General features: G+C 40.8%; 1 protein-coding gene across 1 annotated transcript in view; it reads left to right on the top strand.

Moving 5' to 3' along the window:
• HORMAD1 (HORMA domain containing 1) overlaps nt 1–15,163 on the top strand; it is a 328,194-nt gene that overhangs the window by 46,949 nt on the left and 266,082 nt on the right. The window lies entirely within an intron of this gene.

Here is a 15,163-nt window from a genome sequence, read left to right as displayed (position 1 = left end):
ACGCATCTCAATGAAAGAATTAGGTGAATCATGAATCTTTCTATACACATTCATCCTTCAGACGGTCAGATAACCCCTTCCAAAAAGTAGCTCTTAGTGCTCTCTCGTCCCAACCAGTCTCAGAAGCTAGGGTCCGAAAATCAATGGCATATTGGGATACTGGGCGATTTACCTGTTGAAGATCCAGGATACATAATTCAGCAGTGACTGATCTACCAAGTTTATCAAAAACACTTCTTATGGCAAAAAGAAAAGTCTCAAAGTTGTTTAGTATTGGATCGCCTTTCTCAATTAGGGGTTATAATTAGATCAAAGCCTTGCCTTTCAGAAGATAGATTATGTAGGAGACCTTAGTTGAGGAAATTAAAAACACTGAAGGATTACATCTGAAGTGTAGCAGACATTGGTTGAGGAAACCTCTGCAGTTCTCTGGATCACCATCAAATTTCTCTGGCAGTGGGAGTTTCAGGGATGTAGACTCTGTACTGGAGGCAGTCTATCTTACTGGTGGTACAGGAACAGAAGTTAAAACCCCAGGTGAAGTGAGCATTTGAGATAGGTTCTGGAACATAGCATTTTCTTAATCCAACTTGGAATCCAAATGTTGTAAGTGTGCAGCATGAGCTCCAAGCAATTGACCTTAATAGGTTACACCTTTAGCCACCTCTTCTGGGCTAGTCATGGCCTAGTATTCTGTTAGGATCCTTCAGATATTTTGCTATCAAAACAATCCTGGGCAGTAGTCTTGTTATCCCAGCATCAAGTGGAGTAATAACGAAAAATCTTTGGGATAGTAGCGATAGGACCCAGGAGAAGGATGACTGAGCACCAGGAGAATAGCAAGGAGCTAAGTACTAGGAAATGACGGAAAGGTCAAGGCAGAGTCAACAAGCCAGGGGGTTAAACCAGAGGGTCACAGTAACACAGAACCAAAAGCTTAGTCAGGAAGATCCAAGGTCAAAAGCAATCGGGCAACAAACAGAGTGAAATCAGCAGGCAGAAGAATGATCAAAGGAGGTCCGAGTCACAAGCCAGAATGTGATATCCAAAAATAAGTACCATGCACAACCACGAGATAGACTCAATACTAAGGCAATGAAACAGAGAAACTGAATGGAATTTAAAGGAAAGAGGGCGCCAAAGATGACGTGAGAAAGATGTGTCAAGAATGAGGTGACGCGCGAAAACACTTAAAAAGAGTAACTGCGTAATAGTAACCGCGTCTAGGAAATCTGGCGTCATGGTAACCCGGCGTCATAACAATTCTACTTCAGGCAGTAGTGTCTGGAAATAGGGTGTCCCGCCCATCTACTCGTGGACTCCACAGCTTGGGTTTTACTTCCCAGGAGCAATGGCTTGTGGACTCTCACCACCTTCTGAAAGAAAACAAGATTCATGCTTAACAGATAAATTAATTTACTTAATGGTGGTGAGTCCACGAGACCTGCCCATTTTCATTTTTTTATGTAATTATTTTTTTTCTAGCAGTTGTTTTAGTTTGCTCCTCATTTTCCCTACTTTGTCCTTTTCTACCTTTCCACTTCTCCTTTCTTGGCTATAAATCAGACTAGAATACCATAGAGGTGGGAGGGATTAAGTGCTCTTACTGCTTTGGAAATCTTTGCCTCCTCCTAATGGCCTGGTTAATACCCAGGAGTAATGGCTCATGAACTCTCACCACCATGAAAGAAAGAAATTTATCAGGTTAGCACAAATTTTGGGGTTGTTTTAAAAAAAATATATACAGTTAAATTGAGAAATCCAGTTAATGTGCAGATTACCTAGTTAATGTTGACATTAACTGGTACCTTTCAGTTAAAGTTGAAAAATAAAAAACTTTAAAGGGATATTCCGGTCAATATTTAAATGCATATAGATGAATTACATATTTGAATAGAAACATATATGCAATATACATGTTTTGGCAAAAATGCTTCTAGTAAAAGTTATCATTGTTTTAATGTTAGCATTTTTCTCTGCACATGCATGTGAAGCATAGCTAGATATTCAGAGCACCAGTGGGGCTTGTATCATGTCAGCAATTAACACATTGAGTCATTACCACATTGTACAAGCACCTTAGGCTCTCTAAGCAAGTGCTGTGTTTAAAATGCTGAAGCACAGTGCATACTTAAATATGCTTTTGAAATAGCTATAGCTTTTATTAGAAGCATTTTTGTTAATACATTTATATTACAAAAATGCTTGTACTGTATACAGAACTGAAATGCATCTGTGAAAAGCCCCCCTTAATACGGGGATTGTGACTACAACCTGTCAGGCTTTTTCTTTGAACAATAAACTAAGTTTATAAGCTTAAGAAATTACACTAACACATAATACCGTATTGTTCCGAGTATAGGCCGCACTTTTTCCCCCTTATGTAAATCTTGAAATCAGGGGTGCGGCCTATACTCGGGATGTTTCCTTGAATGGTCCGGTTGGGGTTGTGTGGAAGCGCTGTTAGCATAGAGTAAATTACTGGCAATGTGGTTTGCATACGGCAGTCTGTTAGTGTATGAACAGTGCACGTTCTTGCAAGTTGATTTAAAATAGTGACAGAGGCTGGCAACATGCTAGACACAGTCTCAGGACTCCTACCTTTCCAGCGATGTATCCGGAATGTTTGCAGCCTCTTTCAAGTCCCTCCAGTGGCTGGTATCTCACCACCCGCTGAAGTGAGGATCGTAATTGCTGCCAATCTGGTGGTATAATTACCACTATGTGCTCCTTAGGTTCCGTAAACACCGCAGCCAATCTGGATACAGCACCTGTCCATGTGATCTGCGAGCCACCAATGAATGATTAGAGTCCCGGATCCAATAGAAAGCTCAAGGTATAAGCTTCCAGCTCCTTGGGTTCCGTAGTCACCACAGCCAATCCGGATACAGCGCCTGTCCATGTGATCCGCGAGCCACCAATGAATAATTAGAGTCCCGGATCTAAAAGAAGGTGTTTAGGCTCAAGGGAAAAGCTTGTAAATGAAGTGTAAAAAGGATGCCGGCACTTCTCTGTATAAAAACAGGAACATAAACCAAGCTGCATCTTGATGCCATTTACGAACACCTGTTGCCAGAAGAAACAAGGAGGAGACTTATCCTGATAAGACGGAGTGAGGACCATACTGGGTAATCACCAGGAGCAGGGAACTAAGGTAAGTGTTAAGAACTATCTGGGGTCCCTTGCAGATGTACTGTATACGGTATGGATTTTGCATTTATATGAAATATGGCTCATTCACTGGCAGAATGTTTGGGAATGCTTGGGATACACATGTTCTGTACTAAAGGTATTTTTTTTTTTTTACTGTATCTTGCACGCCAACTTTTGTATATTTTTTTAAGCTAAAAATGTATTTTCTTTAAAATGGCACCAAACTTTAAGGGTGCGGCTTATAATCTATCCACACTAATGCCTGTGGGTGGGTGCATGCAAAGGAAGATTAAGTCTTTCTATTACCTTGGTTTCATTTGTCCTTCCTACCTGTCTGTTCTTCACACAGCATATTTAAAGCAATATAGCCCCACTTTGAAGATTCCCTTAACCAATCAAATGCTTAAAGGGATACTGAACCCAAATTGTTTCCTTTGATGCATGACCATGCCGTTTTATGACTCTGTGATAAGGACATTGAGTGTATACATCCTTTGAATTTCTGTTTAGAGAGATACCATCCAGTCTCACGTGTTCCAAGAAACTGGTTTAGAAATGAAGGCTGTATCCAACAAGGAATTGTAATCCAACAAGGAATTGTAAATGATACTTATTACATATCCCCTTTTTGTGTCTGAATGACACACATGTATTTGTTGTGCTGAAACAGTAACATTTCCTTTTCAGATCTGTGGCTTTATCAGAATCGAACAAGAAAATGTACTGGTGACAATAACATGTCCTTTTCAGGTTGTCCAAATATGCAATGCCAAATATTACTGTTAGAAACTGATTCAATGTGGGGAATAAGTTGCTCCATTTGACCTTGAAAATGTTGAATAACTACTTTAGTTTGGTCATCAGAGTACTTCATCTGTTTGAGAAGCGCAAACAGATAGAACAGATGCATTGCTTATGTTTAGAGGTATTAAATAAATATGTATACTAGGGATATACCCAACTGAGTATTGAGAAATAAATGGAACCTTAAACGCAATTCCCGAAATATTCAGTAAATGCAAGTTACCCCCACAATAAAGTCTCCTAGGAAAATCCTGATTCCCTGAAACCCATTGTAAGACAACCATTTAATGTGGCTGACCTCATTTAAGAGTATAAAACACACCCTGTCATCTCCCATATAAGATACAATGTTATTGGAAGAGACAGTTTCAATAACCACTTGACATTGATAATTGTTTTGCCAGCATGATGTATATACTTCTCTGTACTGACCAGGTGTACACACATATGTTTTAGTAATAGGGTGTTGGCCACAGAGAGACTGATCCATCTGTGTCCATTCCCCATTCCTAAAGATAAGAGTGTCATATTTTAGTTTGCAAAACATAGTTTGAGTGTCAGAAACTGGAACTCCTAAGGAAACCAGATTCTGAAGCTCAGTTCTGACCCCTGCCACAGGTATAAGAGATGATGCAGTGCACATGCTATTATTACATCCATGCCAGTCATTTACCTATAGTTTCATATTATTTAAAGCAAAATTAGTCAGACTATGTTTAACATCAAAAAACATTAAAGGCACATGACCATCAGACAATGTTTGCATCATCATTTTGAAATTTGCTGATAGTTCTGCCTGTGTATACGCCAAACCAAATAATATGTCTGATGTTGTATCGATATCACTGTTGATTAGATCATTTACAACCCCTAGAAGATGTGAGTCTATGTTTACTATGGTTTGTTTGAGGGTGTATTTCACTGATCTCAAGCAATAGATTATTTATCTGAGATTGTACCTTTAGATTTCCTGCTGATCATATCCTAGGGCTTGGCTTTAACTATAAATTTCTTGTAAGTCTATGGCGTTACGCAACCTTATCCCTGTTCCTACACCTCACAGAATTCTATCAATGGTGTCTCTTTTCTTCCTATTTGGTTGGATACCCAATTGATCATACAGTTGTAGGCCAGTTTGTATTAAACTTTTGCATTTAGAATAATAATGAAAAATATCCCACCTCCTATTAAAGGTTCAAGTGACCATAGACCAAGAAACATCGAAAAATATCAGACCTTTATCTGTGAGTTTGGGTTGAAAGGGTGTTGCTACCTTATGGGGTTTTACACATTTTACATAGGAATTGGGTGTGGTGGGGACTTGAGAAATAGATATTTTAGGCAAAGATGTAGTGTTTGTATAGAGATGCATGTTAATAATTATAATAGTTGTGCCTACTCCCTGTGCAAATAGAATGTGCCTTACTTTACATGTATGTGTATTTAACCTGTCAATAATTGCTTCTACCTGCAACATTATCGTCTTTACTTGACCATTACACTCAAAGTAATTATAAGATATTCCTCAAGCTAAAAGTCTTTTGGTGTTAAAGGGCCACTAAACCCAAAATCTTTCTTTCATGATTCAGATAGAGAATAGGAATTTTAACAACATTACAATTTACTTCCATAATTTATTTTGCTTCATTTTTTAAATATCCTTATTTGAAGAAAAAGCAATGCACATGGTGAGCCAATCACATGATGCTTCTATGTGCAGCAACCAATCAGCAGCTAGTGAGCATATCTAGATATGCTTTTCATCAAAGAATATCAAGAGAATAAAACAAATTAGATAATATAAGTAAATTAGGAAGATGTTTAAAATTGCATTATCTTTCTAAATCATAAAAGAAAAAATGTGGGTGTCATGACCCTTTAATACTCTCTACCTGAGACCGGTTCAAAGGTAAATCAAAGAATTGTGTAGATTTTGCACAATTTACACAACCTTCGCTATCTGTTAATGCAACATATCCTTGTACATTATATCCACTTCTGTCCCAACAGCTCTGATATGCTGAATACAAATAATAATCTTCAGATGTAGGTTTTAGAGATTGTAAACAATAGAATAGCCCCACAGCTATTATTATAAAGACAGCTATGCATTATGAAAGACTTATTTTAGTTGACTCCTTAGTAGATTACCGTCCGTATCTATAAAATAAGGAGGAAGGAAGAGAGGGAGAGAGAATTAATACAAAGTTATGCATTACTGCAGTGTTTTTCAACCAGTGTGCCGTGGCACACTAGTGTGCCGTGAGAGATCCTCAGGTGTGCCACGGCAGACTGACAACAGTGTGACATATTTTTTAAACTTTGCTTGTTTTTTACTCCCAGTGCAGGGGTAGTTTGTAGGAGGCATGGCATAACAGCACAATACATACAGTATGCATGTGTTTGTGTGTATGTGTATATATATATGCTGTATTAGGCTACAATGTGTGATTTTTTTTTTAATTTTGGGATGGTGGTGTGCCACAGGATTTTTTAATGTAAAAAAGTGTGCCACGGCAAAAAAAAGGTTAAAAATCACTGCATTACTGTACATCACTTATTGAAACTAATTTACACTGGTCAATGTGTACCCATTTTGAAAGTTGTTTCCTTTTCTTTTTGCCTTTCTGCTTTCTATCTGTATTACAGTAGAACCAAGTTTTTTTGTTATTACCCAGGGTCCTTCCCAGTTTGCACTCCATGGTGCTGTGGGGCCTAATCTTTTGACCATGACAAGCCTGTCTGGCCCAAATAGGTTTGAGGGGTCAGTATTTTCAGCACCCTCTCTTCATGTTATTGCCATGTTGTGTGCTGCAAATATCAGAATTTCTTTTACCTGGTCTCGCACTGCTTTAAGAAACTGTTCTTTTGATATTGCTTTCCTAAGGGAATTGAAAGTGAAGGTACATTAGGGTGTGAGAGATTCACAACTCTGCCTGTCATTAACTCATAAGGAGAAATGTTGGTAGTGGTAGAAGACAGCACTCTTATAGCCAAGAGAATAGCAGGCAGATGTTGTATCCCTGCATCCTGTATAATTTTTGCAATGTGAGATTTCAATGTACGATTAATTTGCTCTACCATACCTTCTGACTGTACAAGAAATTGTAAATTATACTTATTACAACATCCATGTGGATTCCAGTTTTGGCTGGAATGGCCCCTTAACTAGGTAATGTGTACATGTAATAAATTAGTAAACTGCTATCAATATTTAAAACCTCATGTGTATTGAACAATCAGAAAAAAACTTTTTTTTTTTTTTAAATTGACCGGGGTCACAGTATATAGATTACATAATGCTTAATATAAATAAAGTCTCTTGTATAAACCTTAAATAAGGATGTAATGTCGTGATTAAAGAGATGTCTCTCAGAAGTTTTTTGTATTTTCAAATAGATATTTTGTAAATCAAATAGAAGTGCAAGATATAAAAAAGTGTAATAATTTGTGACGTTTTTTAATTTGCAGTTCCCCAAAAATTAAAATTTCATTTACCAAATACCAATATTGCTCTTATTCCTATATCCAGAATCATAAGTTCCTATACGCTCAACAAAGAGTATAAATAGAGGTGCTACACAAATACTCTAATACGTTAACAGAACGTGCTAGCGGTCCCAAAAGAGTAACATTAAAATATTAAAAAGAGAAGGATTGAGAACAAGCAATGTGAAGCAATTACTTTGAAAGTATATCACACAATTCTTAACACCGATACTGCAGTATGCTGTTAGAACAAATAGAAACACTATTCCTTATATAGTACAACAACCAACAGGCTGACACATAAAACCATAAGAAGTGTATCAAGTCCAAAGCTGTGTATATTATATGCAAAAATGGCTGTGGGGCCCCAGAAATTGAAAAAACTGATGCACATAGGTTCCAGAGTCCTTAATACAATTTGCGGACCAGGCACTCAAGTGTTGAAAAACACGTTCTGTTATTAGGACACGGAACTCTTGATGAAGTACAGTCAATGTGATGGCCAGATTGCGCTATGCGCATATAACTTGTGACTAGTTACATATCACCCGTAACAAATTCAGAGAGGGTTTCCAATAAGTATCAAGTGTGTTGTGATAATTAGATACATTCCCGTATCAACAAACTATATCCCGGACCTCTAACGGGGTTGCAAGACTTAAAGCCAAACATCACCTGTGATCCAAAATGCATTATTCACCATTAGATAGGATATTCAAAACCTTGAAATTCTGCGGTTATACAGCATGGGTGAGTCAGTTGGTTGGCGTCTTCACTTGCCGTTGTGCTGTTATACACTAAACACCCGTTTGTCCAGTTCAACGTAATTGCATACACAGCCTGTGTGGTTGTAGCCGTTACGTCATCATTGATTCGTCAGACATGACGCGTTTCGCCCCTCCCACAAAGGGCTGAAGTCGGGGCCTCATCAGATATCTTGCGGGACTTATTAAGTATATGTATAGGGCCTCAGTGAGGCTCCTTTGGTATCTTGGAATCAAGGGTTAATATCTCCCGAGGGGGATTATTGAACAGGGTTTTTTTTAATCATGTTTGTTATGCGATTCAATCTGCTTCTGTGTAGTGTTAACTGGGCTCTTGGCTTGGAACATAAAGGCTTTTGGAAGTGACGCGACCTTATGGTTAGGCGCGCTTTTTTTGGACTGTACGGTTCACCTTGGGACGGGGCGTGTTTACGTTCTGGTCTTCCATTTCCGCATTCCTGACCGTGTGGCGACTGAAAAATTAGAGTCTGCTTGTGTCTGGTTCTAGGAGGTGGTGAGTGCCCCAGCTATTGTGGGTGTCAGGTGCCGTTTAAGTTTTTTCTTAGTCCATATTATTATATTCTCTATCTAATTATGGAGGATTCTGATGCTGAGACTGTTCAAATTTCAGATTCAGATTCTTCGACTTGTGAAGGATGCAAATTGGCCCCGTTGACACAGGTCAATCATTTATGTTTCGATATGCCATATTAGAGCTCCCTGTTCCTCGGGCTCGGGGAATCAGGGGTCTGCTGAGCCATCCGCCTCTGGGGGTTCTGTCCTCCAAGAGGCACATTCCCTACCGCTCCCTACTACTACACATGCGGGTAACCCAGATTATGTTTATCCCTACTTACAGGGCGGCTTGTTCCCCCCGGAGGTTGCAGCTTGTTTTCGCTTTCACATATATTTTGACGATTATGCATCTGCAAAGTCCAGACATTTATTTGCGTTTGTACTTGTGCCCGATCGTCCCGGGTCTACCGGCCTTGGGTGGGCCTATACAGTTCCCTGCGGGTGTAGCTGTCCCTGAGTGTTGTGCCTTTCGTTACAGAATAGCGCGTATTCACATTTTACTCAGACACGTTTTTGAGTTATTATAGGATGCTATCCTTAACGTATACGGGAATCCACAGTCTTCTACTTTGAATGCCTCACCTCATTAGACATGAGGGGATGACGTAATTTCCAAATTGTCTGTTTATTCAGAACTTTCCCAGTTTGTTGTTGTAAGATCGGGGTTCCGTTTGGCTGGTCCTGCGGGTATGCTTGCTTTCTTCCTCGGTGTTAACCTATGGGTTGCCTTATATTTTCTTTTATCCGGTTAGGATGTCTTTTATTTTCGATTATGTGTTTCCTTCCGGACCTCTGGGATCGATTCTCTCTGGTTGCTTCTTTGGAAGTTTGTTAAGGGACACGTTAGTCCTAGGTTTGTCTGTTTTACCTTCCCCTTTGAGAGAGGATTTAGCCAACTTGACAGTTATGACCCCAGCTGCGACTGGTCCTGCTGAGATTCAGATCTTCTGTCCTGTGGCTTATTCAGACACGTGGCGCCTGTTCTGCCTGGCTGGTCCGGTGGGGCGATGAGTGCTCACGTTATTATTTGTGTGTTTTCCTGTTTTTCTTTACAGTCTTGCGAGAATTGGGGGCTTAGCGCCTCCTTACTGCTGTTTTGAGCGGTTTGGACTTCTGAGGCTCTGGAATTGTCCTTGGACTTGTTCCTGCTGTGGTTCTCTTCTTGAGACCTTTTGGACTTTGTCCATTCCTCGGGTTCCTTCAGGGGACCTGGTTCCCTTCAGGAGTAGGTTCCTTTGTAGGGACATGGGCAGTGTGGTCTCCTTGAACTCTGTTTAGGGTTTCGTCTCCGGAGCTGGGGGATGCTCCACATCCTTCTTTCATCTTCTCCTTTGATTTTTTGGGGGTGATGTGGAGACTAGCCTTTGTTCGAGTAACTTTGTCCTCGAGGTATCCCCTTGTTCTTGGTCGTAGTGTGGCTATTGCGCCTAGGGCTCTAGTGACCTTGTTTCGGTCTTTGCTTCCTTAGCTCCTTGGAGCGTTGGACTCTGGCATGGGGTGGTCTCATCTTCTGGTGAGGACTAGCGAGTTTTACTTGTTGTCCATTTTACTTTGGACATTGTATGGTATCTCCCGGGGGTCTGGTTTTATATCAGATGGGGGATTTCAGTTTCTAGGTTCTTGTTTATTTGGGGGCTCGGACCTCTCCTCGCTTTGGTTCTTCCGGTGGCTGAGGTTTTTCTCAGCGTTTCTTTTGTGGATTCTGTTGCAGGTTGTACCGGACTGTTAGGGTCTAGAGCTGGTCCAGGGTTCCCCATTTCCAGGAAACTTGGACGTTGACCTTTGGTTGGGCTAGTTGAACTGGTTCAGTTAACCAGGTTTTCTGGGTGCCGATACCCCCTGGGCTTGCCTTTTGCCTTGGTCGGTCTCCCTTGGTCGGCTTGCTGAAAGAGTGTGATGGCTTCGCTGCTCTGCAAGCAAAGGGGTTCGCTGTGGACCCACTGCCGCTATGGCACCTTGATCTGTGTGCTAGCCAGTTAAATCTTTCAGGGGATTCCTTCCAGGTCAGGGTGTTGGAGAATTGTTCTCTCGGTTCAGCCTATGGCTGTGTCCTGGGGTACAGGTGCTCTGTCCTTCCGGCCTGTTTGACGACCCCCTTTGTCTTGGGGGGCTTATATTCTTCCTCGGAAGTATGGTCCCTATCTTAGGGCTTCTCCTGGCTTCAGGAGGTTAGGACAGAGGGTTAAACCTATTTCATAGAGAGGTATGCTCTCTGGGTTGTTCTGTCCATGTTGGGCCTTTAGCTAGATCTCTAAGTCTATGGCCTTGTCTATGGTCTCCATGTGGTATTTCGGGTTGGCACCCCAGCACTATTGTAATGGCTGTTCCATTTTTTCAGCTCGTTATTTGAGCCTGGGGTTTTTCTGGTCCCCTGGTTCAGACCTGCCGATGCTTGGGCTGGCCCGGCTGGACGTAGGTCCTGAGATCCGTTTTTTCTCTGATCTTGGGGGCGCATTGGGCTCTCCTTTTATTTTGAAACCGATGTGTAGGTCTGGCGGTTTCGGTTGCACTTTTGGTAGCTGCTTCTAGCAAGTCTTTCTTCTGTGTCATCCTGAGGATGGCTGCGTGTTCTTGACTCAGGTGTTTTCCTTCGTCTGTGTGTGCTACATGCAATTTTGCCTGAATGCCTTAGGGTTCTGAGTTCGGATGATGTTTGGTCTCCGTTTTCAGTTGAGGCGCTGGTTGACTTGCTGCCTGGCAAGTGAAGGGACTCAAGGGAGATGTGGCGTAGTGGTTAGCTCCACCGCTTCTGATGCAGAAGGTTGTGGCTTTGAACCCAGTTAAAGCTCCTGATTTCTCATCCGGAATGTGCTTCTGGTAACAGCTTGCTCTTTGAAACCTGCTACAGCTGTTTGCGTCTTGATCGAGTGCTAGCTAGCTGTTCCAATCCTTGCAGGATGTTGGGAGAACTTTTTCTCTGTTCTGCTACTGGTTCTAAACCTTGTGGTTTTTATTTGGATTGGGTGTTGCCTCCCCTTGTTGTCAGGACCCATTTAGGTCTTGCAATCTTGGTTTGATAGGGGTTTTTCCTTTATGGAGTTTGGGGTAACCTTTCGGTTCCCATTTGGTTCTTCTTTGCTTTATTCCTTTGAGAGTTTCAGAGGGGGCTCCCTTCTCTAGTAAAGGGTGTGTTGTGGGGGGTCGACTGTTGGGCGACGGTGTCTCCCGGAGTATTGTTGGCTCAGTTGTGTCTGATGTTGCAGTCTCTAGCTAGGCTTCCGGGCTATCTGCTGGTCAGTGTCCTTGGGGCCTTTTCCCTTTTTGTTTTCTCGGCTTCAGAAGAAGTAGGGTTTTTTGTTGGGTAGTGGTTTCAGGCCTGGTGCCCTCAGAATGGGGCGCCTAATGTACCCTCCCGTTTTGGCATACAGTGGCCTCTATAGCTTGGGTATTGTTTTCCCAAAAGTAAAGAATGCAGCTTTGGACTCTTTCCATTTAGGAAGAAAAACATAAATTATGCTTACCTGATCATTTTCTTTTCTTCCGATGGAAAGAGTCTACAGCTCCCCACCTGTCTTTTTTTATGTGGGGCGTCTTTGATTTTTATTCTTATTTGGTTCAGATCGTGTCAAGTGTGTGTGGCGGCAACCAGGTGAGGAGTACAAAGACAAGTGTGTCTTGCCTACAGTCAAGCATGGTGGTGGGAGTGTCATGGTCTGGGCCTGCATGTGTGCTTCCGGCACTGGGGAGCTACAGTTCATTGAGGGAACCATGAATGCCAACATGTACTGTGACATACTGAAGCAGAGCATTATCCCCTCCCTTAGGAGACTGGGCCGCAGGGCAGTATTCCTTCATGATAACGACCCCAAACACACCTCCAAGACGACCACTGCCTTGCTAAAGAAGCTGAGGGTAAAGGTGATGGACTGGCCAAGCATGTTTCCAAAACCCTATTGAGCATCTATGGGGCATCCTCAAACGGAAGGCGGGGGAGCCCAAGGTCTCTAACATCCACCAGCTATGTGATGTCGTCATGGAGGAGCGGAAGAGGACTCCAGTGGCAACCTGTGAAGTTCTGATGAACTCCACGCCCGAGAGGGTTAAGGCAGTGCTGGAAAATATTGGTGGCCACACAAAATATTGACACTTTGGGCCCAGTTTGGACACATTTCCACTTAGGGATTTTTTGCCAATGGTTTAAACAATAATAACTGTGTGTTGAGTTATTTTGAGAGGACAGCAAATGTACACTGTTATACAGGCTGTACACTCACTTCTTTACATTATAGCAAAGTGTCATTTCTTAAGTGTTGTCACATGAAAAGATATAATAAAATATTTACAAAAATGTGAGGGGTGATATACTGTATGTGTGTATATATATATATATATATATATATATATATACATACAGTTGTGCCCATAAGTTTACATACCCTGGCAGAATTTATGATTTCTTAGCCATTTTTCAGAGAATATGACTGATAAAACAAAAACTTTTCTTTCACTCATGGTTAGTGTTTGGCTGAAGCCATTTATTATCAATCAACTGTGTTTACTCTTTTTAAATCATAATGACAACAGAAACTACCCAAATGACCCTGATCAAGTTTACATACCCTGGTGATTTTGGCCTGATAACATGCACACAAGTTGACACAAAGGGGTTTGAATGGCTATTAAAGGTAACCATCCTCACCTGTGATCTGTTTTCTTGTTATTAGTGTGTGTGTGTATAAAAGGTCAATGAGTTTCTGGACTCCTGACAGACCCTTGCATCTTTCATCCAGTGCTGCACTGATGATTCTGGATTCTGAGTCATGGGGAAAGCAAAATAATTGTCAAAGGATCTGCGGGAAAAGGTAGTTGAACTGTATAAAACAGGAAAGGGTTATAAAAAGATATCCAAGGAATTTAGAATAAAAATCAGCAGTGTTCAAACTCTAATAAAGAAGTGGAAAATGAGGGGTTCTGTTGAAACCAAACCAGGGTCAGGTAGACCAACTAAAATTTCAGCCACAACTGCCAGGAAAATTGTTAAGGATGCAAAGACAAACCCACAAATAACTTCAGGTGAAATACAGGACATGTGGTGTGGCTGTTTCAAGATGCACAATAAGGAGGCACTTGAAGAAAGATGGGCTGCTTGGTCGAAGAAGAAGAAAGCCATTACTATGCAAATGCCACAAAGTATCCTGCTTACAATACGCCAAACAGCACAGAGACAAGCCTCAAACCTTCTGACACAAAGTAATTTGGAGTGATGAGACCAAAATTTATCTTTTTGGCCACAACCATAAACACTACATTTAGCAAGGAGTCAACAAGGCCTATGATGAAAGGTACACCATTCCTACTGTGAAACACTGAGGTGGATCGCTGATGTTTTGGTAATGTGTGAGCTGCAAAGGCACAGAATTGGTCAGAATTGATGGCAAGATGAATGCAGTATGTTATCAAACAGACGCCTCATTTTCAACTTCTTGATTAGAGTTTGAACACTGCTGATTTGCATTCTCAATTCCTTGGATATCTTTTTATATCCCTTTCCTGTGTTATACAGTTCAACTAACTTTTTCCCACAGATCTTTAGACAATTATTTTTCTTTCCCCATGACTCAGAATCCAGAAACGTCAGTGCAGCAGTGGATTAAAGATGCAAGGGTCTGTCAGGGGTCCAGAAACTCATCAGGCCAAAATCACCAGGGTATGTAAACTTTTGATCAGCGTTATTTGGGTAGTTTCTGTTGTCATTATGATTTAAAAAGAGTAAACACAGTTGATTGATAATAAATGGCTTCAGCCAAACACTAACCATGCGTGAAAGAAAAGTTTTTGTGTTATCATTCATATTCTCTGAAAAATGGCCAAGAAATCATAAATTCTGCCAGGGTATGTAAACTTATGAGCACAACTGTGTGTATGTATATATACACACACACACACACACACACACACACACACATATACATTATACAGGTTTGTACCTTTCTAAAAAATCATGTTAGTGGTCCACGGGATTCCAAATTGTGAGTTTAGTAGTCCCTGAGGTACGAAAGGTTGGTGAATTCTTTTTACTAGACTATTTGCTTATTGATTTAAGTTACGTTAAGGCGCACCATAAAATTTTTGATTAAAAAAAGAAATATATATATAACTGAGATTTGCAGGTGCAAATGTTAACTCATTAATAACTCTTTAAAGGACCCCTAAACTCGAAGGTATAGTAAAACATTTTAAATTGTATTTTTTTTTTTTTTTTTTAAATGTATTTTAATATACAGTTCTGTTCTTTTTCTTTTAAGATGCAGATCTCTTCTTATAAACACCTTAGCATTGTTACCCAGATCCTAAGGGGAATTTTCTGCATTGTGACTAGGATTGCAACCCTTCCTGCAAAAAAATACCAGCATGCTCATTAGCATACATTTGCATGA

The sequence above is a fragment of the Bombina bombina genome, chromosome 1 (assembly GCF_027579735.1).
Source record: "Bombina bombina isolate aBomBom1 chromosome 1, aBomBom1.pri, whole genome shotgun sequence".
NCBI classification, from domain to species: domain Eukaryota; kingdom Metazoa; phylum Chordata; class Amphibia; order Anura; family Bombinatoridae; genus Bombina; species Bombina bombina.
The sequence above is the reverse complement of the archived record's forward strand: the minus strand, read 5'-3'. Positions and strand labels throughout refer to the sequence as shown.